Source organism: Heterodontus francisci, chromosome 17 (assembly GCF_036365525.1).
Source record: "Heterodontus francisci isolate sHetFra1 chromosome 17, sHetFra1.hap1, whole genome shotgun sequence".
Lineage (NCBI taxonomy): Eukaryota > Metazoa > Chordata > Chondrichthyes > Heterodontiformes > Heterodontidae > Heterodontus > Heterodontus francisci.
The window spans coordinates 95073311-95099894 of record NC_090387.1 but is presented as its reverse complement, the minus strand read 5'-3'; positions in this window follow the sequence as shown (position 1 = coordinate 95099894).

The window sequence follows — 26584 nt, the reverse complement described above, 5'->3', positions numbered from 1 at the left end:
GATTAGAGATGGTTCAGTGCAGGTGGAGTAGGATTAGTGATGGTTCAGTGCAGGGGGTGTTGGATTAGAGATGGTTCAGTGCAGGGGGAGTTGGATTAGAGATGGTTCAGTGCAGGGGGAGTTGGATTAGCGATGGTTCAGTGCAGGGGGAGTTGGATTAGAGATGGTTCAGTGCAGGGGGAGTTGGATTAGTGATGATTCAGTGCAGGGGGAGTTGGATTAGAGATGGTTCAGTGCAGGGGGAGTTGGATTAGAGATGGATCAGTGCAGGGGGAGTTGGATTAGAGATGGTTCAGTGCAGGGGGAGTTGGATTAGCGATGGTTCAGTGCAGGGGGAGTTGGATTAGAGATGGTTCAGTGCAGGGGGAGTTGGATTATAGATGGATCAGTGCAGGGGGAGTTGGATTAGAGATGGTTCAGTGCAGGGGGAGTTGGATTAGCGATGGTTCAGTGCAAGGGGAGTTGGATTAGCGATGGTTCAGTGCAGGGGGAGTTGGATTATAGATGGATCAGTGCAGGGGGAGTTGGATTAGAGATGGTTCAGTGCAGGGGGAGTTGGATTAGAGATGGTTCAGTGCAGGGGGAGCTGGATTTGAGATGGTTCAGTGCACGGTGAGTTTGATTAGAGATGGTTCAGTGCAGGGGGAGCTGGATTTGAGATGGTTCAGTGCACGGTGAGTTGGATTACAGATGTTTCAGTGCAGGGGGAGTTGGGTTAGAGATGTTTCAGTGCAGGGGGATTTGGATTAGAGATGTTTCAGTGCAGGGGGAGTTGGATTAGAGATGGTTCAGTGCAAGGGGAGTTGGATTAGAGATGGTTCAGTGCAGGGGGAGTTGGATTAGAGATGGTTCAGTGCAGTGGGAGTTGGATTAGAGATGTTTCAGTGCAGGGGGAGTTGGATTAGAGATGTTTCAGTGCAGGAGGAATTGGATGAGAGATGTTTCAGTGCAGCGGGAGTTGGCCTACAGATGGTTCAGTGCAGTGGGAGTTGGATGAGAGATGTTTCAGTGCAGGGGCAGTTGGATTAGAGATGTTTCAATGCAGGGGGAGTTGGACTAGAGATGATTCAGTGCAGTGGGAGTTGGATGAGAGATGTTTCAGTGCATGGGCAATTGGATTAGAGATGTTTCAGTGCAGGGGGCGTTGGATGAGAGATGTTTCAGTGCAGGGGGAGTTGGACTTGAGATGGTTCAGTGCAGTGGGAGTTGGATGAGAGATGTTTCAGTGCAGGGGCAGTTGGATTAGAGATTTTTCAGTGCAGTGGGAGTTGGACTAGAGATGGTTCAGTGCAGTGGGAGTTGGATGAGAGATGTTTCAGTGCAGGGGGAGTTGGATGAGAGATGTTTCAGTGCAGGGGCAGTTGGATTAGAGATGTTTCAGTGCAGGGGGAGTTGGATGAGAGATGTTTCATTGCAGGGGCAGTTGGATTAGAGATGTTTCAGTGCAGGGGCAATTGGATGAGAGATGTTTCAGTGCAGGGGGAGTTGGATTAGAGATGTTTCAGTGCAGGGGCAGTTGGACTAGAGATGGTTCAGCGCTGGGGGAGTTGGATTAGAGATGATTCAGTGCAGGCGGAGTTGGATTAGAGATGTTTCAGTGCAGGGGGAGTTGGATTAGAGATGTTTCAATGCAGTGGTAGTTGGATGAGAGATGATTCATGTGCAGGGGGAGTTGGATTAGAGATGGTTCAGTGCTGGGTGATTTGGATTAGAGATGATTCAGTGCAGGGGGAGTTGGATTAGAGATGGTTCAGTGCAGGGGGAGTTGGATTAGTGTTGGTTCAGTGCAGGGGCAGTTGGATTAGAGATGGTTCAGTGCAGGGGGAGTTGGATTAGAGATGGTTCAGTGCAGGGGCAGTTGGATTAGAGATTGTTCAGTGCAGGGGCAGTTGGATTAGAGATGTTTCAGTGCAGGGGCAGTTGGATGAGAGATGTTTCAGTGCAGGGGGAGTTGGATTAGAGATGATTCAGTGCTGGGGGAGTTGGATTAGAGATGGTTCAGTGCAGGGGGAGTTGGATTAGAGATGGTTCAGTGCAGGGGCAGTTGGATTAGAGATGGTTCAATACAGGAGGAGTTGGATTAGAGATGGTTCAGTGCAGGGGCAGTTGGATTAGAGATGTTTCTGTGCAGGGGGAGTTGGATTAGAGATTGTTCAGTGCAGGGGCAGTTGGTTTAGAGATTGTTCAGTGCAGGGGCAGTTGGATTAGAGATGTTTCAGTGCAGGGGGAGTTGTATGAGAGATGTTTCAGTGCAGGGGGAGTTGGATTAGAGATTGTTCAGTGCAGGGGCAGTTGGATTAGAGATGTTTCAGTGCAGCGGGAGTTGGATTAGAGATGGTTCAGTGCAGAGGGAGTTGGATTAGAGATGGTTCAGTGCAGGGGCAGTTGGATTAGAGATGGTTCAGTCTAGGGGGAGTTGGATTAGAGATGGTTCAGTGTAGGGGGAGTTGGATTAGAGATGGTTCAGTGCAGGGGGTGTTGGATTAGAGATGGTTCAGTCCAGGGGGAGTTGGATTAGAGATGGTTCAGTGCAGGGGGTGTTGGATTAGAGATGGTTCAGTCCAGGGGGAGTTGGATTAGAGATGGTTCAGTGCAGGGGGAGTTGGATTAGAGATGTTTCAGTGCAGGGGGAGTTGGATTAGAGATGGTTCAGTGCAGCGGGTGTTGGATTAGAGATGGTTCAGTGCAGGGGGAGTTGGATTAGAGATGGTTCAGTGCAGAGTGAGATGGATTAGAGATGGTTCAGTGCAGCGGGAATTGGATTAGATATGGTTCAGTGCAGGGGGTGTTGGATTAGAGATGGTTCAGTCCAGGGGGAGTTGGATTAGAGATGGTTCAGTGCAGGTGGAGTTGGATTAGAGATGGTTCAGTGCAGGAGGAGTTGGATTAGAGATGGTTCAGTGCAGGGGGAGTTGGATTAGAGATGGTTCAGTGCAGAGGGAGTTGGATTAGAGATGGTTCAGTGCACGGGGAGTTGGATTAGAGATGGTTCAGTGCAGGGGGAGTTGGATTAGAGATGGTTCAGTGAGGGGGAGTTGGATTAGAGATGATTCAGTGCAGGGGGAGTTGGATTAGAGATGTTTCAGTGCAGGGTGTGTTGGATTAGAGATGGTTCAGTGCAGGGGGAGTTGGATTAGAGATGTTTCAGTGCAGGGGGAGTTGGATTAGAGATGTTTCAGTGCAGGGGGAGTTGGATTAGAGATGGCTCAGTGCAGCGGGAGTTGGATCAGAGATGGTTCAGTGCAGGGGGAGTTGGATTAGAGATGGTTCAGTGCTGGGGGAGTTGGATTAGAGATGATTCAGTGCAGAGGCAGTTGGATTAGAGATGGTTCAGTGCAGATGGAGTTGGATTAGAGATGGTTCAGTGCAGCGGTAGTTGGATTAGAGATGGTTCAGTGCAGGGGGTGTTGGATTAGAGATGGTTCAGTGCAGGGGGAGTTGGATTAGAGATGGTTCAGTGCAGGAGGATTTGGATTAGAGATGGTTCAGTGCAGGAGGAGTTGGATTAGAGATGGTTCAGTGCAGGGGGAGTTGAATTAGAGATGGTTCAGTGCAGAGGGAGTTGGATTAGAGATGGTTCAGTGCACGGGGAGTTGGATTAGAGACGGTTCAGTGCAGGGGGAGTTGGATTAGAGATGGTTCAGTGAGGGGGAGTTGGATTAGAGATGATTCAGTGCAGGGGGAGTTAGATTAGAGATGTTTCAGTGCAGGGGCAATTGGATGAGAGATGTTTCAGTGCAGGGGGAGTTGGATTAGAGATGTTTCAGTGCAGGGGCAGTTGGACTAGAGATGGTTCAGCGCTGGGGGAGTTGGATTAGAGATGATTCAGTGCAGGCGGAGTTGGATTAGAGATGTTTCAGCGCAGGGGGAGTTGGATTAGAGATGTTTCAATGCAGTGGTAGTTGGATGAGAGATGATTCAGTGCAGGGGGAGTTGGATTAGAGATGGTTCAGTGCTGGGTGATTTGGATTAGAGATGATTCAGTGCAGGGGGAGTTGGATTAGAGATGGTTCAGTGCAGGGGGAGTTGGATTAGTGTTGGTTCAGTGCAGGGGCAGTTGGATTAGAGATGGTTCAGTGCAGGGGGAGTTGGATTAGAGATGGTTCAGTGCAGGGGCAGTTGGATTAGAGATGTTTCAGTGCAGGGGGAGTTGGATTAGAGATGGTTCAGTGCAGCGGGTGTTGGATTAGAGATGGTTCAGTGCAGGGGGAGTTGGATTAGAGATGGTTCAGTGCAGAGGGAGTTGGATTAGAGATGGTTCAGTGCAGCGGGAGTTGGATTAGATATGGTTCAGTGCAGGGGGTGTTGGATTAGAGATGGTTCAGTCCAGGGGGAGTTGGATTAGAGATGGTTCAGTGCAGGAGGAGTTGGATTAGAGATGGTTCAGTGCAGGAGGAGTTGGATTAGAGATGGTTCAGTGCAGGGGGAGTTGGATTAGAGATGGTTCAGTGCAGAGGGAGTTGGATTAGAGATGGTTCAGTGCACGGGGAGTTGGATTAGAGATGGTTCAGTGCAGGGGGAGTTGGATTAGAGATGGTTCAGTGAGGGGGAGTTGGATTAGAGATGATTCAGTGCAGGGGGAGTTGGATTAGAGATGTTTCAGTGCAGGGTGTGTTGGATTAGAGATGGTTCAGTGCAGGGGGAGTTGGATTAGAGATGTTTCAGTGCAGGGGGAGTTGGATTAGAGATGTTTCAGTGCAGGGGGAGTTGGATTAGAGATGGCTCAGTGCAGCGGGAGTTGGATCAGAGATGGTTCAGTGCAGGGGGTGTTTGATTAGAGATGGTTCAGTGCTGGGGGAGTTGGATTAGTGATGATTCAGTGCAGAGGGAGTTGGATTAGAGATGGTTCAGTGCAGATGGAGTTGGATTAGAGATGGTTCAGTGCAGCGGTAGTTGGATTAGAGATGGTTCAGTGCAGGGGGTGTTGGATTAGAGATGGTTCAGTCCAGGGGGAGTTGTATTAGAGATGGTTCAGTGCAGGAGGATTTGGATTAGAGATGGTTCAGTGCAGGAGGAGTTGGATTAGAGATGGTTCAGTGCAGGGGGAGTTGAATTAGAGATGGTTCAGTGCAGAGGGAGTTGGATTAGAGATGGTTCAGTGCACGGGGAGTTGGATTAGAGACGGTTCAGTGCAGGGGGAGTTGGATTAGAGATGGTTCAGTGAGGGGGAGTTGGATTAGAGATGATTCAGTGCAGGGGGAGTTAGATTAGAGATGTTTCAGTGCAGGGGCAATTGGATGAGAGATGTTTCAGTGCAGGGGGAGTTGGATTAGAGATGTTTCAGTGCAGGGGCAGTTGGACTAGAGATGGTTCAGCGCTGGGGGAGTTGGATTAGAGATGATTCAGTGCAGGCGGAGTTGGATTAGAGATGTTTCAGTGCAGTGGGAGTTGGATTAGAGATGTTTCAATGCAGTGGTAGTTGGATGAGAGATGATTCAGTGCAGGGGGAGTTGGATTAGAGATGGTTCAGTGCTGGGTGATTTGGATTAGAGATGATTCAGTGCAGGGGGAGTTGGATTAGAGATGGTTCAGTGCAGGGGGAGTTGGATTAGTGTTGGTTCAGTGCAGGGGCTGTTGGATTAGAGATGGTTCAGTGCAGGGGGAGTTGGATTAGAAATGGTTCAATGCAGGGGCAGTTGGATTAGAGATTGTTCTGTGCAGGGGCAGTTGGATTAGAGATGTTTCAGTGCAGGGGCAGTTGGATGAGAGATGTTTCAGTGCAGGGGGAGTTGGATTAGAGATGATTCAGTGCAGGGGGAGTTGGATTAGAGATGGTTCAGTGCAGGGGGAGTTGGATTAGAGATGGTTCAGTGCAGGGGCAGTTGGATTAGAGATGGTTCAATACAGGAGGAGTTGGATTAGAGATGGTTCAGTGCAGGGGCAGTTGGATTAGAGATGTTTCTGTGCAGGGGGAGTTGGATTAGAGATTGTTCAGTGCAGGGGCAGTTGGCTGAGAGATTGTTCAGTGCAGGGGCAGTTGGATTAGAGATGTTTCAGTGCAGGGGGAGTTGGATCAGAGATGTTTCAGTGCAGGGGGAGTTGGATTAGAGATTGTTCAGTGCAGGGGCAGTTGGATTAGAGATGTTTCAGTGCAGCGGGAGTTGGATTAGAGATGGTTCAGTGCAGAGGGAGTTGGATTAGAGATGGTTCAGTGCAGGGGCAGTTGGATTAGAGATGGTTCAGTCTAGGGGGAGTTGGATTAGAGATGGTTCAGTGTAGGGGGAGTTGGATTAGAGATGGTTCAGTGCAGGGGGTGTTGGATTAGAGATGGTTCAGTCCAGGGGGAGCTGGATTAGAGATGGTTCAGTGCAGGGGGTGTTGGATTAGAGATGGTTCAGTCCAGGGGGAGTTGGATTAGAGATGGTTCAGTGCAGGGGGAGTTGGATTAGAGATGTTTCAGTGCAGGGGGAGTTGGATTAGAGATGGTTCAGTGCAGCGGGTGTTGGATTAGAGATGGTTCAGTGCAGGGGGAGTTGGATTAGAGATGGTTCAGTGCAGAGGGAGTTGGATTAGAGATGGTTCAGTGCAGCGGGAGTTGGATTAGATATGGTTCAGTGCAGGGGGTGTTGGATTAGAGATGGTTTAGTCCAGGGGGAGTTGGATTAGAGATGGTTCAGTGCAGGAGGAGGTTGATTAGAGATGGTTCAGTGCAGGAGGAGTTGGATTAGAGATGGTTCAGTGCAGGGGGAGTTGGATTAGAGATGGTTCAGTGCAGAGGGAGTTGGATTAGAGATGGTTCAGTGCACGGGGAGTTGGATTAGAGATGGTTCAGTGCAGGGGGAGTTGGATTAGAGATGGTTCAGTGAGGGGGAGTTGGATTAGAGATGATTCAGTGCAGGGGGAGTTGGATTAGAGATGTTTCAGTGCAGGGTGTGTTGGATTAGAGATGGTTCAGTGCAGGGGGAGTTGGATTAGAGATGTTTCAGTGCAGGGGGAGTTGGATTAGAGATGTTTCAGTGCAGGGGGAGTTGGATTAGAGATGGCTCAGTGCAGCGGGAGTTGGATTAGAGATGGTTCAGTCCAGGGGGAGTTGGATTAGAGATGGTTCAGTGCAGGAGGATTTGGATTAGAGATGGTTCAGTGCAGGAGGAGTTGGATTAGAGATGGTTCAGTGCAGAGGGAGTTGAATTAGAGATGGTTCAGTGCAGAGGGAGTTGGATTAGAGATGGTTCAGTGCACGGGGAGTTGGATTAGAGACGGTTCAGTGCAGGGGGAGTTGGATTAGAGATGGTTCAGTGAGGGGGAGTTGGATTAGAGATGATTCAGTGCAGGGGGAGTTAGATTAGAGATGGTTCAGTGCAGGGGGAGTTGGATTAGAGATGTTTCAGTGCAGGGGGAGTTGGTTTAGAGATGGTTAAGTGCAGAGGGAGTTGGATTAGAGATGGTTCAGTGCAGGGGGAGTTGGATTAGAGATGGTTCAGTCCAGGGGGAGTTGGATTAGAGATGGTTCAGTGCAGGGGGAGTTGGATTAGAGATGGTTCAGTGCAGGGGGAGTTGGATTAGAGATGGTTCAGTGCAGGGGGAGTTGGATTGGAGATGGTTTAGGGCAGGGGGAGTTGGATTAGAGATGGTTCAGTGCAGGGGGAGTTGGATTTGAGATGGTTCAGTGCAGGGGGAGTTGGAATAGAGATGGTTCAGTGCAGGGGGAGTTGGATTAGAGATGTTTTAGTGCAGGGGCAGTTGGATTAGAGATGTTTCAGTGCAGGGGGAGTTGGATTAGAGATGTTTCAGTGCAGGGGGAGTTGGAATAGAGATGGTTCAGTGCAGTGGGAGTTGGATTAGAGATGGTTCAGTGCAGAGGGAGTTGGATTAGAGATGGTTCAGTGCAGGGTGAGTTGGATTAGAGATGGTTCAGTCCAGGGGGAGTTGGATTAGAGATGGTTCAGTGCAGGGGGAGTTGGATTAGAGATAGTTCAGTGCAGGGGGAGTTGGATTAGAGATGGTTCAGTGCAGGGGGAGTTGGATTAGAGATGGTTCAGTCCAGGGGGAGTTGGATTAGAGATGGTTCAGTGCAGGAGGAGTTGGATTAGAGATGTTTCAGTGCAGGGGGGGGGGGGGGTTGGACTAGAGATGTTTCAGTGCAGGGGGAGTTGGATGAGAGATGTTTCAGAGCAGGGGGAGTTGGATTAGAGATGGTTCAGTGCAGGTGGAGTAGGATCAGAGATGGTTCAGTGCAGGGGGAGTTGGATTAGAGATGGTTCAGTGCAGGGGGAGTTGGATTAGAGATGGTTCAGTGAGGGGGAGTTGGATTAGAGATGATTCAGTGCAGGGGGAGTTAGATTAGAGATGGTTCAGTGCAGGGGGAGTTGGATTGGAGATGTTTCAGTGCAGGGGGAGTTGGTTTAGAGATGGTTCAGTGCAGAGGGAGTTGGATTAGAGATGGTTCAGTGCAGGGGGAGTTGGATTAGAGATGGTTCAGTCCAGGGGGAGTTGGATTAGAGATGGTTCAGTGCAGGGGGAGTTGGATTAGAGATGGTTCAGTGCAGGGGGAGTTGGATTAGAGATGGTTCAGTGCAGTGGGAGTTGGATTAGAGATGGTTCAGTGCAGAGGGAGTTGGATTAGAGATGGTTCAGTGCAGGGGAAGTTGGATTAGAGATGGTTCAGTCCAGGGGGAGTTGGATTAGAGATGTTTCAGTGCAGGGGGAGTTGGATTAGAGATGGTTCAGTGCAGGGGGAGTTGGATTAGAGATGGTTCAGTGCAGAGGGAGTTGGATTAGAGATGGTTCAGTGCACGGGGAGTTGGATTAGAGATGGTTCAGTGCAGGGGGAGTTGGATTAGAGATGGTTCAGTGAGGGGGAATTGGATTAGAGATGATTTAGTGCAGGGGGAGTTAGATTAGAGATGGTTCAGTGGAGGGGGAGTTGGATTAGAGATGTTTCAGTGCAGGGGGAGTTGGTTTAGAGATGGTTCAGTGCAGAGGGAGTTGGATTAGAGATGGTTCAGTGCAGGGGGTGTTGGATTAGAGATGGTTCAGTCCAGGGGGTGTTGGATTATAGATGGTTCAGTGCAGGGGGAGTTGGATTAGAGATGGTTCAGTGCAGGGGGAGTTGGATTAGAGATGGTTCAGTGCAGGGGGAGTTGGATTGGATATGGTTCAGTGCAGGGGGAGTTGGATTAGAGATGGTTCAGTGCAGGGGGAGTTGGATTTGAGATGGTTCAGTGCAGGGGGAGTTGGAATAGAGATGGTTCAGTGCAGGGGGAGTTGGATTAGAGATGTTTTAGTGCAGGGGCTGTTGGATTAGAGATGTTTCAGTGCAGGGGGAGTTGGATTAGTGATGGTTCAGTGCAGGGGGAGTTGGATTAGAGATGGTTCAGTGAGGGGGAGTTGGATTAGAGATGATTCAGTGCAGGGGGAGTTAGATTAGAGATGGTTCAGTGCAGGGGGAGTTGGATTAGAGATGTTTCAGTGCAGGGGGAGTTGGTTTAGAGATGGTTCAGTGCAGAGGGAGTTGGATTAGAGATGGTTCAGTGCAGGGGGAGTTGGATTAGAGATGGTTCAGTCCCGGGGGAGTTGGATTAGAGATGGTTCAGTGCAGGGGGAGTTGGATTAGAGATGGTTCAGTGCAGGGGGAGTTGGATTGGAGATGGTTCAGTGCAGGGGGAGTTGGATTAGAGATGGTTCAGTGCAGGGGGAGTTGGATTAGAGATGGTTCAGTGCAGGGGGAGTTGGAATAGAGATGGTTCAGTGCAGGGGGAGTTGGATTAGAGATGTTTTAGTGCAGGGGCAGTTGGATTAGAGATGTTTCAGTGCAGGGGGAGTTGGATTAGAGATGGTTCAGTGCAGGGGGAGTTGGAATAGAGATGGTTCAGTGCAGTGGGAGTTGGATTAGAGATGGTTCAGTGCAGAGGGAGTTGGATTAGAGATGGTTCAGTGCTGGGGAAGTTGGATTTGTGATGGTTCAGTGCAGGGGGAGTTGGAATAGAGATGGTTCAGTGCAGGGGGAGTTGGATTAGAGATGGTTCAGTGCAGGGGGAGTTGGATTAGAGAAGGTTCAGTGCAGGGAGAGTTGGATTAGAGATGGTTCAGTGCAGGGGGAGTTGGATTTGAGATGGTTCAGTGCAGGGGGAGTTGGAATAGAGATGGTTCAGTGCAGGGGGAGTAGGACTAGAGATGTTTCAGTGCAGGGGGAGTTGGATTAGAGATGTTTCAGTGCAGGGGGAGTTGGATTAGAGATGGTTCAGTGCAGGGGGAGTAGGATTAGAGATGGTTCAGTGCAGGGGGAGTTGGATTAGAGATGGTTCAGTGCAGGGGGAGTTGGATTAGAGATGGTTCCGTGCAGGGGGAGTTGGATTAGAGATGATTCAGTGCAGGGGGAGTTGGATTAGAGATGGTTCAGTGCAGGGGGAGTTGGATTAGAGATGGATCAGTGCAGGGGGAGTTGGATTAGAGATGGTTCAGTGCAGGGGGAGTTGGATTAGCGATGGTTCAGTGCAGTGGGAGTTGGATTAGAGATGGTTCAGTGCAGGGGGAGTTGGATTATAGATGGATCAGTGCAGGGGGAGTTGGATTAGAGATGGTTCAATGCAGGGGGAGTTGGATTAGCGATGGTTCAGTGCAGGGGGAGTTGGATTAGAGATGGTTCAATGCAGGGGGAGTTGGATTATAGATGGATCAGTGCAGGGGGAGTTGGATTAGAGATGGTTCAGTGCAGGCGGAGCTGGATTTGAGATGGTTCAGTGCACGGTGAGTTGGATTAGAGATGGTTCAGTGCAGGGGGAGCTGGATTTGAGATGGTTCAGTGCAAGGTGAGTTGGATTACAGATGTTTCAGTGCAGGGGGAGTCGGGTTAGAGATGGTTCAGTGCAGGGGGATTTGGATTAGAGATGTTTCAGTGCAGGGGGAGTTGGATTAGTGATGGTTCAGTGCAAGGGGAGTTGGATTAGAGATGGTTCAGTGCTGGGGGAGTTGGATTAGAGATGTTTCAGTGCAGGGGGAGTTGGATTAGAGATGTTTCAGTGCAGGGGGAGTTGGATTAGAGATGTTTCAGTGGAGGGGGAGTTGGATTAGAGATGTTTCAGTGGAGGGGGAGTTGGATTAGAGATGTTTCAGTGGAGGGGGATTTGGATTAGAGATGTTTCAGTGCAGGGGGAGTTGGATTAGAGATGTTTCAGTGCAGGGGGAGTTGGATGAGAGATGTTTCAGTGCAGGGGGAGCAGGATTAGAGATGGTTCAGTCCAGGGGGAGTTGGATTAGAGATGTTTCAATGCAAGGGGAGTTGGATTAGAGATGGTTCAGTGCAGGGGGAGTTGGATGAGAGATGTTTCAGTGCAGGGGGAGCAGGATTAGAGATGGTTCAGTGCAGGGGGAGATGGATTAGAGATGGTTCAGTGCAGCGGGAGTTGGATTACAGATGGTTCAGTGCAGTGGGAGTTGGATTAGAGATGGTTCAGTGCAGAGGGAGTTGGATTAGAGATGGTTCAGTGCAGGGGAAGTTGGATTAGAGATGGTTCAGTCCAGGGGGAGTTGGATTAGAGATGGTTCAGTGCAGGGGGAGTTGGATTAGAGATGGTTCAGTGCAGGGGGAGTTGGATTAGAGATGGTTCAGTGCAGGGGGAGTTGGATTAGAGATGGTTCAGTCCAGGGGGAGTTGGATTAGAGATGGTTCAGTGCAGGCGGAGTTGGATTAGAGATGGTTCAGTGTAGGGGGAGTTGGACTAGAGATGTTTCAGTGCAGGGGGAGTTGGATTAGAGATGTTTCAGTGCAGGGGGAGTTGGATTAGAGATGGTTCAGTGCAGGGGGAGTAGGATTAGAGATGGTTCAGTGCAGGGGGAGTTGGATTAGAGATGGTTCAGTGCAGGGGGAGTTGGATTAGAGATGGTTCCGTGCAGGGGGAGTTGGATTCGAGATGATTCAGTGCAGGGGGAGTTGGATTAGAGATGGTTCAGTGCAGGGGGAGTTGGATTAGAGATGGATCAGTGCAGGGGGAGTTGGATTAGAGATGGTTCAGTGCAGGGGGAGTTGGATTAGAGATGGTTCAATGCAGGGGGAGTTGGATTAGCGATGGTTCAGTGCAGGGGGAGTTGGATTAGAGATGGTTCAGTGCAGGGGGAGTTGGATTATAGATGGATCAGTGCAGGGGGAGTTGGATTAGAGATGGTTCAGTGCAGGGGGAGCTGGATTTGAGATGGTTCAGTGCACGGTGAGTTGGATTAGAGATGGTTCAGTGCAGGGGGAGCTGGATTTGAGATGGTTCAGTGCACGGTGAGTTGGATTACAGATGTTTCAGTGCAGGGGGAGTTGGGTTAGAGATGGTTCAGTGCAGGGGGATTTGGATTAGAGATGTTTCAGTGCAGGGGGAGTTGGATTAGAGATGGTTCAGTGCAAGGGGAGTTGGATTAGAGATGGTTCAGTGCTGGGGGAGTTGGATTAGAGATGTTTCAGTGCAGGGGGAGTTGGATTAGTGATGTTTCAGTGGAGGGGGAGTTGGATTAGAGATGTTTCAGTGGAGGGGGAGTTGGATTAGAGATGTTTCAGTGGAGGGGGAGTTGGATTAGAGATGTTTCAGTGGAGGGGGAGTTGGATTAGAGATGTTTCAGTGCAGGGGGAGTTGGATTAGAGATGTTTCAGTGCAGGGGGAGTTGGATTAGAGATGTTTCAGTGCAGGGGGAGCAGGATTAGAGATGGTTCAGTCCAGGGGGAGTTGGATTAGAGATGTTTCAGTGCAAGGGGAGTTGGATTAGAGATGGTTCAGTGCAGCGGGAGTTGGATTAGAGATGATTCAGTGCAGGGGGAGTTGGATGAGAGATGTTTCAGTGCAGGGGGAGCAGGATTAGAGATGGTTCAGTGCAGGGGGAGATGGATTAGAGATGGTTCAGTGCAGCGGGAGTTGGATTACAGATGGTTCAGTGCAACGGGATTTGGATTAGAGATTGTTCAGTCCAGGGGGAGTTGGATTAGAGATGGTTCAGTGCAGTGGGAGTTGGATTAGAGATGTTTCAGTGCCGGGGGAGTTGGATTAGAGATGTTTCAGTGCAGGGGGAATTGGATTAGAGATGTTTCAGTGCAGGGGGAGTTGGCCTACAGATGGTTCAGTGCAGTGGGAGTTGGATGAGAGATGTTTCAGTGCAGGGGCAGTTGTATTAGAGATGTTTCAATGCAGGGGGAGTTGGACTAGAGATGGTTCAGTGCAGTGGGAGTTGGATGAGAGATGTTTCAGTGCAGGGGCAGTTGGATTAGAGATGTTTCATTGCAGGGGGAGTTGGATGAGAGATGTTTCAGTGCAGGGGGAGTTGGACTAGAGATGGTTCAGTGCTGTGGGAGTTGGATGAGAGATGTTTCAGTGCAGGGGCAGTTGGATTAGAGATGTTTCAGTGCAGTGGGAGTTGGACTAGCGATGGTTCAGTGCAGTGGGAGTTGGATGAGAGATGTTTCAGTGCAGGGGGAGTTGGATGAGAGATCTTTCAGTGCAGGGGGAGTTGGATTAGAGATGGTTCAGTGCAGGCGGAGTTGGATTAGAGATGTTTCAGTGCAGGGGGAGTTGGACTAGAGATGCTTCAGTGCAGGGGGAGTTGGATTAGAGATGTTTCAGTGCAGGAGGAGTTGGATTAGAGATGGTTCAGTGCAGGGGGAGTAGGATTAGAGATGGTTCAGTGCAGGGGGAGTTGTATTAGAGATGGTTCAGTGCAGGGGGAGTTGGATTAGAGATGGTTCCGTGCAGGGGGAGTTGGATTCGAGATGATTCAGTGCAGGGGGAGTTGGATTAGAGATGGTTCAGTGCAGGGGAGTTGGATTAGAGATGGATCAGTGCAGGGGGAGTTGGATTAGAGATGGTTCAGTGCAGGGGGAGTTGGATTAGCGATGGTTCAGTGCAGGGGGAGTTGGATTAGAGATTGTTCAGTGCAGGGGGAGTTGGATTATAGATGGATCAGTGCAGGGGGAGTTGGATTAGAGATGGTTCAATGCAGGGGGAGTTGGATTAGCGATGGTTCAGTGCAGGGGGAGTTGGATTAGAGATGGTTCAGTGCAGGGGGAGTTGGATTATAGATGGATCAGTGCAGGGGGAGTTGGATTAGAGATGGTTCAGTGCAGGGGGAGTTGGATTAGAGATGGTTCAGTGCAGGGGGAGCTGGATTTGAGATGGTTCAGTGCACGGTGAGTTGGATTAGAGATGGTTCAGTGCAGGGGGAGCTGGATTTGAGATGGTTCAGTGCACGGTGAGTTGGATTACAGATGTTTCAGTGCAGGGGGAGTTGGGTTAGAGATGTTTCAGTGCAGGGGGATTTGGATTAGAGATGTTTCAGTGCAGGGGGTGTTGGATTAGAGATGGTTCAGTGCAAGGGGAGTTGGATTAGAGATGGTTCAGTGCAGGGGGAGTTGGATTAGAGATGTTTCATTGCAGGCGGAGTTGGATTAGAGATGTTTCAGTGGAGGGGGAGTTGGATTAGAGATGTTTCAGTGGAGGGGGAGTTGGATTAGAGATGTTTCAGTGGAGGGGGAGTTGGATTAGAGATGTTTCAGTGGAGGGGGAGTTGGATTAGAGATGTTTCAGTGCAGGGGGAGTTGGATTAGAGATGTTTCAGTGCAGGGGGAGTTGGATGAGAGATGTTTCAGTGCAGGGGGCGCAGGATTAGAGATGGTTCAGTCCAGGGGGAGTTGGATTAGAGATGTTTCAGTGCAAGGGGAGTTGGATTAGAGATGGTTCAGTGCAGCGGGAGTTGGATTAGAGATGATTCAGTGCAGGGGGAGTTGGATGAGAGATGTTTCAGTGCAGGGGGAGCAGGATTAGAGATGGTTCAGTGCAGGGGGAGTTGGATTAGAGATGGTTCAGTGCAGCGGGAGTTGGATTAGAGATGGTTCAGTGCAACGGGAGTTGGATTGGAGATGGTTCAGTCCAGGGGGAGTTGGATTAGAGATGGTTCAGTGCAGTGGGAGTTGGATTAGAGATGTTTCAGTGCCGGGGGAGTTGGATTAGAGATGTTTCAGTGCAGGGGGAATTGGATGAGAGATGTTTCAGTGCAGGGGGAGTTGGCCTACAGATGGTTCAGTGCAGTGGGAGTTGGATGAGAGATGTTTCAGTGCAGGGGCAGTTGGATTAGAGATGTTTCAATGCAGGGGGAGTTGGACTAGAGATGGTTCAGTGCAGGGGGAGTTGGATTGGAGATGGTTTAGGGCAGGGGGAGTTGGATTAGAGATGGTTCAGTGCAGGGGGAGTTGGATTTGAGATGGTTCAGTGCAGGGGGAGTTGGAATAGAGATGGTTCAGTGCAGGGGGAGTTGGATTAGAGATGTTTTAGTGGAGGGGCAGTTGGATTAGAGATGTTTTAGTGCAGGGGGAGCTGGATTAGAGATGGTTCAGTGCAGGGGGAGTTGGAATAGAGATGGTTCAGTGCAGTGGGAGTTGGATTAGAGATGGTTCAGTGCAGAGGGAGTTGGATTAGAGATGGTTCAGTGCAGGGGGAGTTGGATTAGAGATGGTTCAGTCCAGGGGGAGTTGGATTAGAGATGGTTCAGTGCAGGGGGAGTTGGATTAGAGATGGTTCAGTGCAGGGGGAGTTGGATTAGAGATGGTTCAGTGCAGGGGGAGTTGGATTAGAGATGGTTCAGTCCAGGGGGAGTTGGATTAGAGATGGTTCAGTGCAGGCGGAGTTGGATTAGAGATGGTTCAGTGCAGGGGGGGGTTGGACTAGAGATGTTTCAGTGCAGGGGGAGTTGGATGAGAGATGTTTCAGAGCAGGGGGAGTTGGATTAGAGATGGTTCAGTGCAGGTGGAGTAGGATCAGAGATGGTTCAGTGCAGGGGGAGTTGGATTAGAGATGGTTCAGTGCAGGGGGAGTTGGATTAGAGATGGTTCAGTGAGGGGGAGTTGGATTAGAGATGATTCAGTGCAGGGGGAGTTAGATTAGAGATGGTTCAGTGCAGGGGGAGTTGGATTAGCGATGGTTCAGTGCAGGGGGAGTTGGTTTAGAGATGGTTCAGTGCAGAGGGTGTTGGATTAGAGATGGTTCAGTGCAGGGGGAGTTGGATTAGAGATGGTTCAGTCCAGGGGGAGTTGGATTAGAGATGGTTCAGTGCAGGGGGAGCTGGATTAGAGATGGTTCAGTGCTGGGGGAGTTGGATTAGAGATGGTTCAGTGCAGGGGGAGTTGGATTGGAGATGGTTCAGTGCAGGGGGAGTTGGATTAGAGATGGTTCAGTGCAGGGGGAGTTGGATTAGAGATGGTTCAGTGCAGGGGGAGTTGGAATAGAGATGGTTCAGTGCAGGGGGAGTTGGATTAGAGATGTTTTAGTGCAGGGGCAGTTGGATTAGAGATGTTTCAGTGCAGGGGGAGTTGGATTAGAGATGGTTCAGTGCAGGGGGTGTTGGAATAGAGATGGTTCAGTGCAGTGGGAGTTGGATTAGAGATGGTTCAGTGCAGAGGGAGTTGGATTAGTGATGGTTCAGTGCAGGGGAAGTTGGATTAGAGATGGTTCAGTCCAGGGGGAGTTGGATTAGAGATGGTTCAGTGCAGGGGGAGTTGGATTAGAGATGGTTCAGTGCAGGGGGAGTTGGATTAGAGATGGTTCAGTGCAGGGGGGGGTTGGACTAGAGATGTTTCAGTGCAGGGGGAGTTGGATGAGAGATGTTTCAGAGCAGGGGGAGTTGGATTAGAGATGGTTCAGTGCAGGTGGAGTAGGATCAGAGATGGTTCAGTGCAGGGGGAGTTGGATTAGAGATGGTTCAGTGCAGGGGGAGTTGGATTAGAGATGGTTCAGTGAGGGGGAGTTGGATTAGAGATGATTCAGTGCAGGGGGAGTTAGATTAGAGATGGTTCAGTGCAGGGGGAGTTGGATTAGCGATGGTTCAGTGCAGGGGGAGTTGGTTTAGAGATGGTTCAGTGCAGAGGGTGTTGGATTAGAGATGGTTCAGTGCAGGGGGAGTTGGATTAGAGATGGTTCAGTCCAGGGGGAGTTGGATTAGAGATGGTTCAGTGCAGGGGGAGCTGGATTAGAGATGGTTCAGTGCAGGGGGAGTTGGATTAGAGATGGTTCAGTGCAGGGGGAGTTGGATTGGAGATGGTTCAGTGCAGGGGGAGTTGGATTAGAGATGGTTCAGTGCAGGGGGAGTTGGATTAGAGATGGTTCAGTGCAGGGGGAGTTGGAATAGAGATGGTTCAGTGCAGGGGGAGTTGGATTAGAGATGTTTTAGTGCAGGGGCAGTTGGATTAGAGATGTTTCAGTGCAGGGGGAGTTGGATTAGAGATGGTTCAGTGCAGGGGGTGTTGGAATAGAGATGGTTCAGTGCAGTGGGAGTTGGATTAGAGATGGTTCAGTGCAGAGGGAGTTGGATTAGTGATGGTTCAGTGCAGGGGAAGTTGGATTAGAGATGGTTCAGTCCAGGGGGAGTTGGATTAGAGATGGTTCAGTGCAGGGGGAGTTGGATTAGAGATGGTTCAGTGCAGGGGGAGTTGGATTAGAGATGGTTCAGTGCAGGGGGAGTTGGATTAGAGATGGTTCAGTGCAGAGGGAGTTGGATTAGAGATGGTTCAGTGCACGGGGAGTTGGATTAGAGATGGTTCAGTGCAGGGGGAGTTGGGTTAGAGATGGTTCAGTGAGGGGGAATTGGATTAGAGATGATTTAGTGCAGGGGGAGTTAGATTAGAGATATTTCAGTGGAGGGGGAGTTGGATTAGAGATGTTTCAGTGCAGGGGGAGTTGGTTTAGAGATGGTTCAGTGCAGAGGGAGTTGGATTAGAGATGGTTCAGTGCAGGGGGAGTTGGATCAGAGATGGTTCAGTCCAGGGGGTGTTGGATTAGAGATGGTTCAGTGCAGGGGGAGTTGGATTAGAGATGGTTCAGTGCAGGGGGAGTTGGATTAGAGATGGTTCAGTGCAGGGGGAGTTGGATTGGATATGGTTCAGTGCAGGGGGAGTTGGATTAGAGATGGTTCAGTGCAGGGGGAGTTGGATTTGAGATGGTTCAGTGCAGGGGGAGTTGGAATAGAGATGGTTCAGTGCAGGGGGAGTTGGATTAGAGATGTTTCAGTGCAGGGGCAGTTGGATTAGAGATGTTTCAGTGCAGGGGGAGTTGGATTAGAGATGGTTCAGTGCAGGGGGAGTTGGATTAGAGATGGTTCAGTGAGGGGGAGTTGGATTAGAGATGATTCAGTGCAGGGGGAGTTAGATTAGAGATGGTTCAGTTCAGGGGGAGTTGGATTAGAGATGTTTCAGTGCCGGGGGAGTTGGTTTAGAGATGGTTCAGTGCAGAGGGAGTTGGATTAGAGATGGTTCAGTGCTGGGGGAGTTGGATTAGAGATGGTTCAGTCCCGGGGGAGTTGGATTAGAGATGGTTCAGTCCAGGGGGAGTTGGATTAGAGATGGTTCAGTGCAGGGGGAGTTGGATTGGAGATGGTTCAGTGCAGGGGGAGTTGGATTGGAGATGGTTCAGTGCAGGGGGAGTTGGATTAGAGATGGTTCAGTGCAGGGGGAGTTGGATTAGAGATGGTTCAGTGCAGGGGGAGTTGGAATAGAGATGGTTCAGTGCAGGGGGAGTTGGATTAGAGATGTTTTAGTGCAGGGGCAGTTGGATTAGAGATGTTTCAGTGCAGGGGGAGTTGGATTAGAGATGGTTCAGTGCAGGGGGAGTTGGAATAGAGATGGTTCAGTGCAGTGGGAGCTGGATTAGAGATGGTTCAGTGCAGAGGGAGTTGGATTAGAGATGGTTCAGTGCAGGGGAAGTTGGATTTGTGATGGTTCAGTGCAGGGGGAGTTGGAATAGAGATGGTTCAGTGCAGGGGGAGTTGGATTAGAGATGGTTCAGTGCAGGGGGAGTTGGATTAGAGATGGTTCAGTGCAGGGGGAGTTGGATTAGAGATGGTTCAGTGCAGGGGGAGTTGGAATTGAGATGGTTCAGTGCAGGGGGAGTTGGAATAGAGATGGTTCAGTGCAGGGGGAGTAGGACTAGAGATGTTTCAGTGCAGGGGGAGTTGGATTAGAGATGTTTCAGTGCAGGGGGAGTTGGATTAGAGATGGTTCAGTGCAGGGGGAGTAGGATTAGAGATGGTTCAGTGCAGGGGGAGTTGGATTAGAGATGGTTCAGTGCAGGGGGAGTTGGATTAGAGATGGTTCCGTGCAGGGGGAGTTGGATTAGAGATGATTCAGTGCAGGGGGAGTTGGATTAGAGATGGTTCAGTGCAGGGGGAGTTGGATTAGCGATGGTTCAGTGCAGGGGGAGTTGGATTAGAGATGGTTCAGTGCAGGGGGAGTTGGATTATAGATGGATCAGTGCAGGGGGAGTTGGATTAGGGATGGTTCAGTGCAGGGGGAGTTGGATTAGAGATGGTTCAGTGCAGGGGGAGCTGGATTTGAGATGGTTCAGTGCACGGTGAGTTGGATTAGAGATGGTTCAGTGCAGGGGGAGCTGGATTTGAGATGGTTCAGTGCACGGTGAGTTGGATTACAGATGTTTCAGTGCAGGGGGAGTTGGGTTAGAGATGTTTCAGTGCAGGGGGATTTGGATTAGAGATGTTTCAGTGCAGGGGGAGTTGGATTAGAGATGGTTCAGTGCAAGGGGAGTTGGATTAGAGATGGTTCAGTGCAGGGGGAGTTGCATTAGAGATGTTTCATTGCAGGGGGAGTTGGATTAGAGATGTTTCAGTGGAGGGGGAGTTGGATTAGAGATGTTTCAGTGTAGGGGGAGTTGGATTAGAGATGTTTCAGTGGAGGGGGAGTTGGATTAGAGATGTTTCAGTGGAGGGGGAGTTGGATTAGAGATGTTTCAGTGCAGGGGGAGTTGGATTAGAGATGTTTCAGTGCAGGGGGAGTTGGATGAGAGATGTTTCAGTGCAGGGGGAGCAGGATTAGAGATTGTTCAGTCCAGGGGGAGTTGGATTAGAGATGTTTCAGTGCAAGGGGAGTTGGATTAGAGATGGTTCAGTGCAGCGGGAGTTGGATTAGAGATGATTCAGTGCAGGGGGACTTGGATGAGAGATGTTTCAGTGCAGGGGGAGCAGGATTAGAGATGGTTCAGTGCAGGGGGAGTTGGATTAGAGATGGTTCAGTGCAGCGGGAGTTGGATTAGAGATGGTTCAGTGCAACGGGAGTTGGATTAGAGATGGTTCAGTCCAGGGGGAGTTGGATTAGAGATGGTTCAGTGCAGTGGGAGTTGGATTAGAGATGTTTCAGTGCCGGGGGAGTTGGATTAGAGATGTTTCAGTGCAGGGGGAATTGGATGAGAGATGTTTCAGTGCAGGGGGAGTTGGCCTACAGATGGTTCAGTGCAGTGGGAGTTGGATGAGAGATGTTTCAGTGCAGGGGCAGTTGGATTAGAGATGTTTCAATGCAGGGGAAGTTGGACTAGAGATGGTTCAGTGCAGGGGGAGTTGGATTGGAGATGGTTTAGGGCAGGGGGAGTTGGATTAGAGATGGTTCAGTGCAGGAGGAGTTGGATTTGAGATGGTTCAGTGCAGGGGGAGTTGGATTAGAGATGGTTCAGTGCAGGGGGAGTTGGATTAGAGATGGTTCAGTGCAGGGGGAGTTGGATTAGAGATGGTTCAGACCAGGGGGAGTTGGATTAGAGATGGTTCAGTGCAGGCGGAGTTGGATTAGAGATGGTTCAGTGTAGGGGGGGGGTTGGACTAGAGATGTTTCAGTGCAGGGGGAGTTGGATGAGAGATGTTTCAGAGCAGGGGGAGTTGGATTAGAGATGGTTCAGTGCAGGTGGAGTAGGATCAGAGATGGTTCAGTGCAGGGGGAGTTGGATTAGAGATGGTTCAGTGCAGGGGGAGTTGGATTAGAGATGGTTCAGTGAGGGGGAGTTGGATTAGAGGTGATTCAGTGCAGGGGGAGTTAGATTAGAGATGGTTCAGTGCAGGGGGAGTTGGATTAGAGATGTTTCAGTGCAGGGGGAGTTGGTTTAGAGATGGTTCAGTGCAGAGGGTGTTGGATTAGAGATGGTTCAGTGCAGGGGGAGTTGGATTAGAGATGGTTCAGTGAGGGGGAATTGGATTAGAGATGATTTAGTGCAGGGGGAGTTAGATTAGAGATGGTTCAGTGGAGGGGGAGTTGGATTAGAGATGTTTCAGTGCAGGGGGAGTTGGTTTAGAGATGGTTCAGTGCAGAGGGAGTTGGATTAGAGATGGTTCAGTGCAGGGGGAGTTGGATCAGAGATGGTTCAGTCCAGGGGGTGTTGGATTAGAGATGGTTCAGTGCAGGGGGAGTTGGATTAGAGATGGTTCAGTGCAGGGGGAGTTGGATTAGAGATGGTTCAGTGCAGGGGGAGTTGGATTGGATATGGTTCAGTGCAGGGGGAGTTGGATTAGAGATGGTTCAGTGCTGGGGGAGTTGGATTTGAGATGGTTCAGTGCAGGGGGATTTGGAATAGAGATGGTTCAGTGCAGGGGGAGTTGGATTAGAGATGTTTCAGTGCAGGGGCAGTTGGATTAGAGATGTTTCAGTGCAGGGGGAGTTGGATTAGAGATGGTTCAGTGCAGGGGGAGTTGGATTAGGGATGGTTCAGTGAGGGGGAGTTGGATTAGAGATGATTCAGTGCAGGGGGAGTTAGATTAGAGATGGTTCAGTGCAGGGGGAGTTGGATTAGAGATGTTTCAGTGCCGGGGGAGTTGGTTTAGAGATGGTTCAGTGCAGAGGGAGTTGGATTAGAGATGGTTCAGTGCAGGGGGAGTTGGATTAGAGATGGTTCAGTCCCGGGGGAGTTGGATTAGAGATGGTTCAGTCCAGGGGGAGTTGGATTAGAGATGGTTCAGTGCAGGGGGAGTTGGATTAGAGATGGTTCAGTGCAGGGGGAGTTGGATTGGAGATGGTTCAGTGCAGGGGGAGTTGGATTAGAGATGGTTCAGTGCAGGGGGAGTTGGATTAGAGATGGTTCAGTGCAGGGTGAGTTGGAATAGAGATGGTTCAGTGCAGGGGGAGTTGGATTAGAGATGTTTTAGTGATGGGGCTGTTGGATTAGAGATGTTTCAGTGCAGGGGGAGTTGGATTAGAGATGGTTCAGTGCAGGGGGAGTTGGAATAGAGATGGTTCAGTGCAGTGGGAGCTGGTTTAGAGATGGTTCAGTGCAGAGGGAGTTGGATTAGAGATGGTTCAGTGCAGGGGAAGTTGGATTTGTGATGGATCAGTGCAGGGGAAGTTGGAATAGAGATGGTTCAGTGCAGGGGGAGTTGGATTAGAGATGGTTCAGTGCAGGGGGAGTTGGATTAGAGATGGTTCAGTGCAGGGGGAGTTGGATTAGAGATGGTTCAGTGCAGGGGGAGTTGGAATTGAGATGGTTCAGTGCAGGGGGAGTTGGAATAGAGATGGTTCAGTGCAGGGGGAGTAGGACTAGAGATGTTTCAGTGCAGGGGGAGTTGGATTAGAGATGTTTCAGTGCAGGGGGAGTTGGATTAGAGATGGTTCAGTGCAGGGGGAGTAGGATTAGAGATGGTTCAGTGCAGGGGGAGTTGGATTAGAGATGGTTCAGTGCAGGGGGAGTTTGATTAGAGATGGTTATGTGCAGGGGGAGTTGGATTAGAGATGATTCAGTGCAGGGGGAGTTGGATTAGAGATGGTTCAGTGCAGGGGGAGTTGGATTAGAGATGGATCAGTGCAGGGGGAGTTGGATTAGAGATGGTTCAGTGCAGGGGGAGTTGGATTAGCGATGGTTCAGTGCAGGGGGAGTTGGATTAGAGATGGTTCAGTGCAGGGGGAGTTGGATTATAGATGGATCAGTGCAGGGGGAGTTGGATTAGAGATGGTTCAATGCAGGGGGAGTTGGATTAGCGATGGTTCAGTGCAGGGGGAGTTGGATTAGAGATGGTTCAGTGCAGGGGGAGTTGGATTATAGATGGATCAGTGCAGGGGGAGTTGGATTAGAGATGGTTCAGTGCAGGCGGAGCTGGATTTGAGATGGTTCAGTGCACGGTGAGTTGAATTAGAGATGGTTCAGTGCAGGGGGAGCTGGATTTGAGATGGTTCAGTGCACGGTGAGTTGGATTACAGATGTTTCAGTGCAGGGGGAGTCGGGTTAGAGATGGTTCAGTGCAGGGGGATTTGGATTAGAGATGTTTCAGTGCAGGGGGAGTTGGATTAGTGATGGTTCAGTGCAAGGGGAGTTGGATTAGAGATGGTTCAGTGCTGGGGGAGTTGGATTAGAGATGTTTCAGTGCAGGGGGAGTTGGATTAGAGATGTTTCAGTGGAGGGGGAGTTGGATTAGAGATGTTTCAGTGGAGGGGGAGTTGGATTAGAGATGTTTCAGTGGAGGGGGAGTTGGATTAGAGATGTTTCAGTGGAGGGGGAGTTGGATTAGAGATGTTTCAGTGCAGGGGGAGTTGGATTAGAGATGTTTCAGTGCAGGGGGAGTTGGATGAGAGATGTTTCAGTGCAGGGGGAGCAGGATTAGAGATGGTTCAGTCCAGGGGGAGTTGGATTAGAGATGTTTCAGTGCAAGGGGTGTTGGATTAGAGATGGTTCAGTGCAGGGGGAGTTGGATGAGAGATGTTTCAGTGCAGGGGGAGCAGGATTAGAGATGGTTCAGTGCAGGGGGAGATGGATTAGAGATGGTTCAGTGCAGCGGGAGTTGGATTACAGATGGTTCAGTGCAGTGGGAGTTGGATTAGAGATGGTTCAGTGCAGAGGGAGTTTAATTAGAGATGGTTCAGTGCAGCAGGAGTTGGATTAGAGATGGTTCAGTCCAGGGGGAGTTGGATTAGAGATGGTTCAGTGCAGGGGGAGTTGGATTAGAGATGGTTCAGTGCAGGGGGAGTTGGATTAGAGATGGTTCAGTGCAGGGGGAGTTGGATTAGAGATGGTTCAGTCCAGGGGGAGTTGGATTAGAGATGGTTCAGTGCAGGCGGAGTTGGATTAGAGATGGTTCAGTGCAGGGGGAGTTGGATTGGAGATGGTTCAGTGCAGGGGGAGTTGGATTAGAGATGGTTCAGTGCAGGGGGAGTTGGATTAGAGATGGTTCAGTGCAGGGGGAGTTGGAATAGAGATGGTTCAGTGCAGGGGGAGTTGGATTAGAGATGTTTTAGTGCAGGGGCAGTTGGATTAGAGATGTTTCAGTGCAGGGGGAGTTGGATTAGAGATGGTTCAGTGCAGGGGGAGTTGGAATAGAGATGGTTCAGTGCAGTGGGAGCTGGATTAGAGATGGTTCAGTGCAGAGGGAGTTGGATTAGAGATGGTTCAGTGCAGGGGAAGTTGGATATGTGATGGTTCAGTGCAGGGGGAGTTGGAATAGAGATGGTTCAGTGCAGGGGGAGTTGGATTAGAGATGGTTCAGTGCAGGGGGAGTTGGATTAGAGATGGTTCAGTGCAGGGGGAGTTGGATTAGAGATGGTTCAGTGCAGGGGGAGTTGGAATTGAGATGGTTCAGTGCAGGGGGAGTTGGAATAGAGATGGTTCAGTGCAGGGGGAGTAGGACTAGAGATGTTTCAGTGCAGGGGGAGTTGGATTAGAGATGTTTCAGTGCAGGGGGAGTTGGATTAGAGATGGTTCAGTGCAGGGGGAGTAGGATTAGAGATGGTTCAGTGCAGGGGGAGTTGGATTAGAGATGGTTCAGTGCAGGGGGAGTTGGATTAGAGATGGTTCCGTGCAGGGGGAGTTGGATTAGAGATGATTCAGTGCAGGGGGAGTTGGATTAGTGATGGTTCAGTGCAGGGGGTGTTGGATTAGAGATGGATCAGTGCAGGGGGAGTTGGATTAGAGATGGTTCAGTGCAGGGGGAGTTGGATTAGCGATGGTTCAGTGCAGGGGGAGTGGGATTAGAGATGGTTCAGTGCAGGGGGAGTTGGATTATAGATGGATCAGTGCAGGGGGAGTTGGATTAGAGATGGTTCAATGCAGGGGGAGTTGGATTAGCGATGGTTCAGTGCAGGGGGAGTTGGATTAGAGATGGTTCAGTGCAGGTGGAGTTGGATTATAGATGGATCAGTGCAGGGGGAGTTGGATTAGAGATGGTTCAGTGCAGGCGGAGCTGGATTTGAGATGGTTCAGTGCACGGTGAGTTGGATTAGAGATGGTTCAGTGCAGGGTGAGCTGGATTTGAGATGGTTCAGTGCACGGTGAGTTGGATTACAGATGTTTCAGTGCAGGGGGAGTCGGGTTAGAGATGGTTCAGTGCAGGGGGATTTGGATTAGAGATGTTTCAGTGCAGGGGGAGTTGGATTAGTGATGGTTCAGTGCAAGGGGAGTTGGATTAGAGATGGTTCAGTGCTGGGGGAGTTGGATTAGAGATGTTTCAGTGCAGGGGGAGTTGGATTAGAGATGTTTCAGTGGAGGGGGAGTTGGATTAGAGAAGTTTCAGTGGAGGGGGAGTTGGATTAGAGATGTTTCAGTGGAGGGGGAGTTGGATTAGAGATGTTTCAGTGGAGGGGGAGTTGGATTAGAGATGTTTCAGTGCAGGGGGAGTTGGATTAGAGATGTTTCAGTGCAGGGGGAGTTGGATGAGAGATGTTTCAGTGCAGGGGGAGCAGGATTAGAGATGGTTCAGTCCAGGGGGAGTTGGATTAGAGATGTTTCAGTGCAAGGGGAGTTGGATTAGAGATGGTTCAGTGCAGGGGGAGTTGGATGAGAGATGTTTCAGTGCAGGGGGAGCAGGATTAGAGATGGTTCAGTGCAGGGGGAGATGGATTAGAGATGGTTCAGTGCAGCGGGAGTTGGATTACAGATGGTTCAGTGCAGTGGGAGTTGGATTAGAGATGGTTCAGTGCAGAGGGAGTTGGATTAGAGATGGTTCAGTGCAGGGGAAGTAGGATTAGAGATGGTTCAGTCCAGGGGGAGTTGGATTAGAGATGGTTCAGTGCAGGGGGAGTTGGATTAGAGATGGTTCAGTGCAGGGGGAGTTGGATTAGAGATGGTTCAGTGCAGGGGGAGTTGGATTAGAGATGGTTCAGTCCAGGGGGAGTTGGATTAGAGATGGTTCAGTGCAGGCGGAGTTGGATTAGAGATGGTTCAGTGTAGGCGGAGTTGGACTAGAGATGTTTCAGTGCAGGGGGAGTTGGATTAGAGATGTTTCAGTGCAGGGGGAGTTGGATTAGAGATGGTTCAGTGCAGGGGGAGTAGGATTAGAGATGGTTCAGTGCAGGGGGAGTTGGATTAGAGATGGTTCAGTGCAGGGGGAGTTGGATTAGAGATGGTTCCGTGCAGGGGGAGTTGGATTCGAGATGATTCAGTGCAGGGGGAGTTGGATTAGAGATGGTTCAGTGCAGGGGGAGTTGGATTAGAGATGGATCAGTGCAGGGGGAGTTGGATTAGAGATGTTTCAGTGCAGGGGGAGTTGGATTAGAGATGGTTCAATGCAGGGGGAGTTGGATTAGCGATGGTTCAGTGCAGGGGGAGTTGGATTAGAGATGGTTCAGTGCAGGGGGAGTTGGATTATAGATGGATCAGTGCAGGGGGAGTTGGATTAGAGATGGTTCAGTGCAGGGGGAGCTGGATTTGAGATGGTTCAGTGCACGGTGAGTTGGATTAGAGATGGTTCAGTGCAGGGGGAGCTGGATTTGAGATGGTTCAGTGCACGGTGAGTTGGATTACAGATGTTTCAGTGCAGGGGGAGTTGCGTTAGAGATGGTTCAGTGCAGGGGGATTTGGATTAGAGATGTTTCAGTGCAGGGGGAGTTGGATTAGAGATGGTTCAGTGCAAGGGGAGTTGGATTGGAGATGGTTCAGTGCTG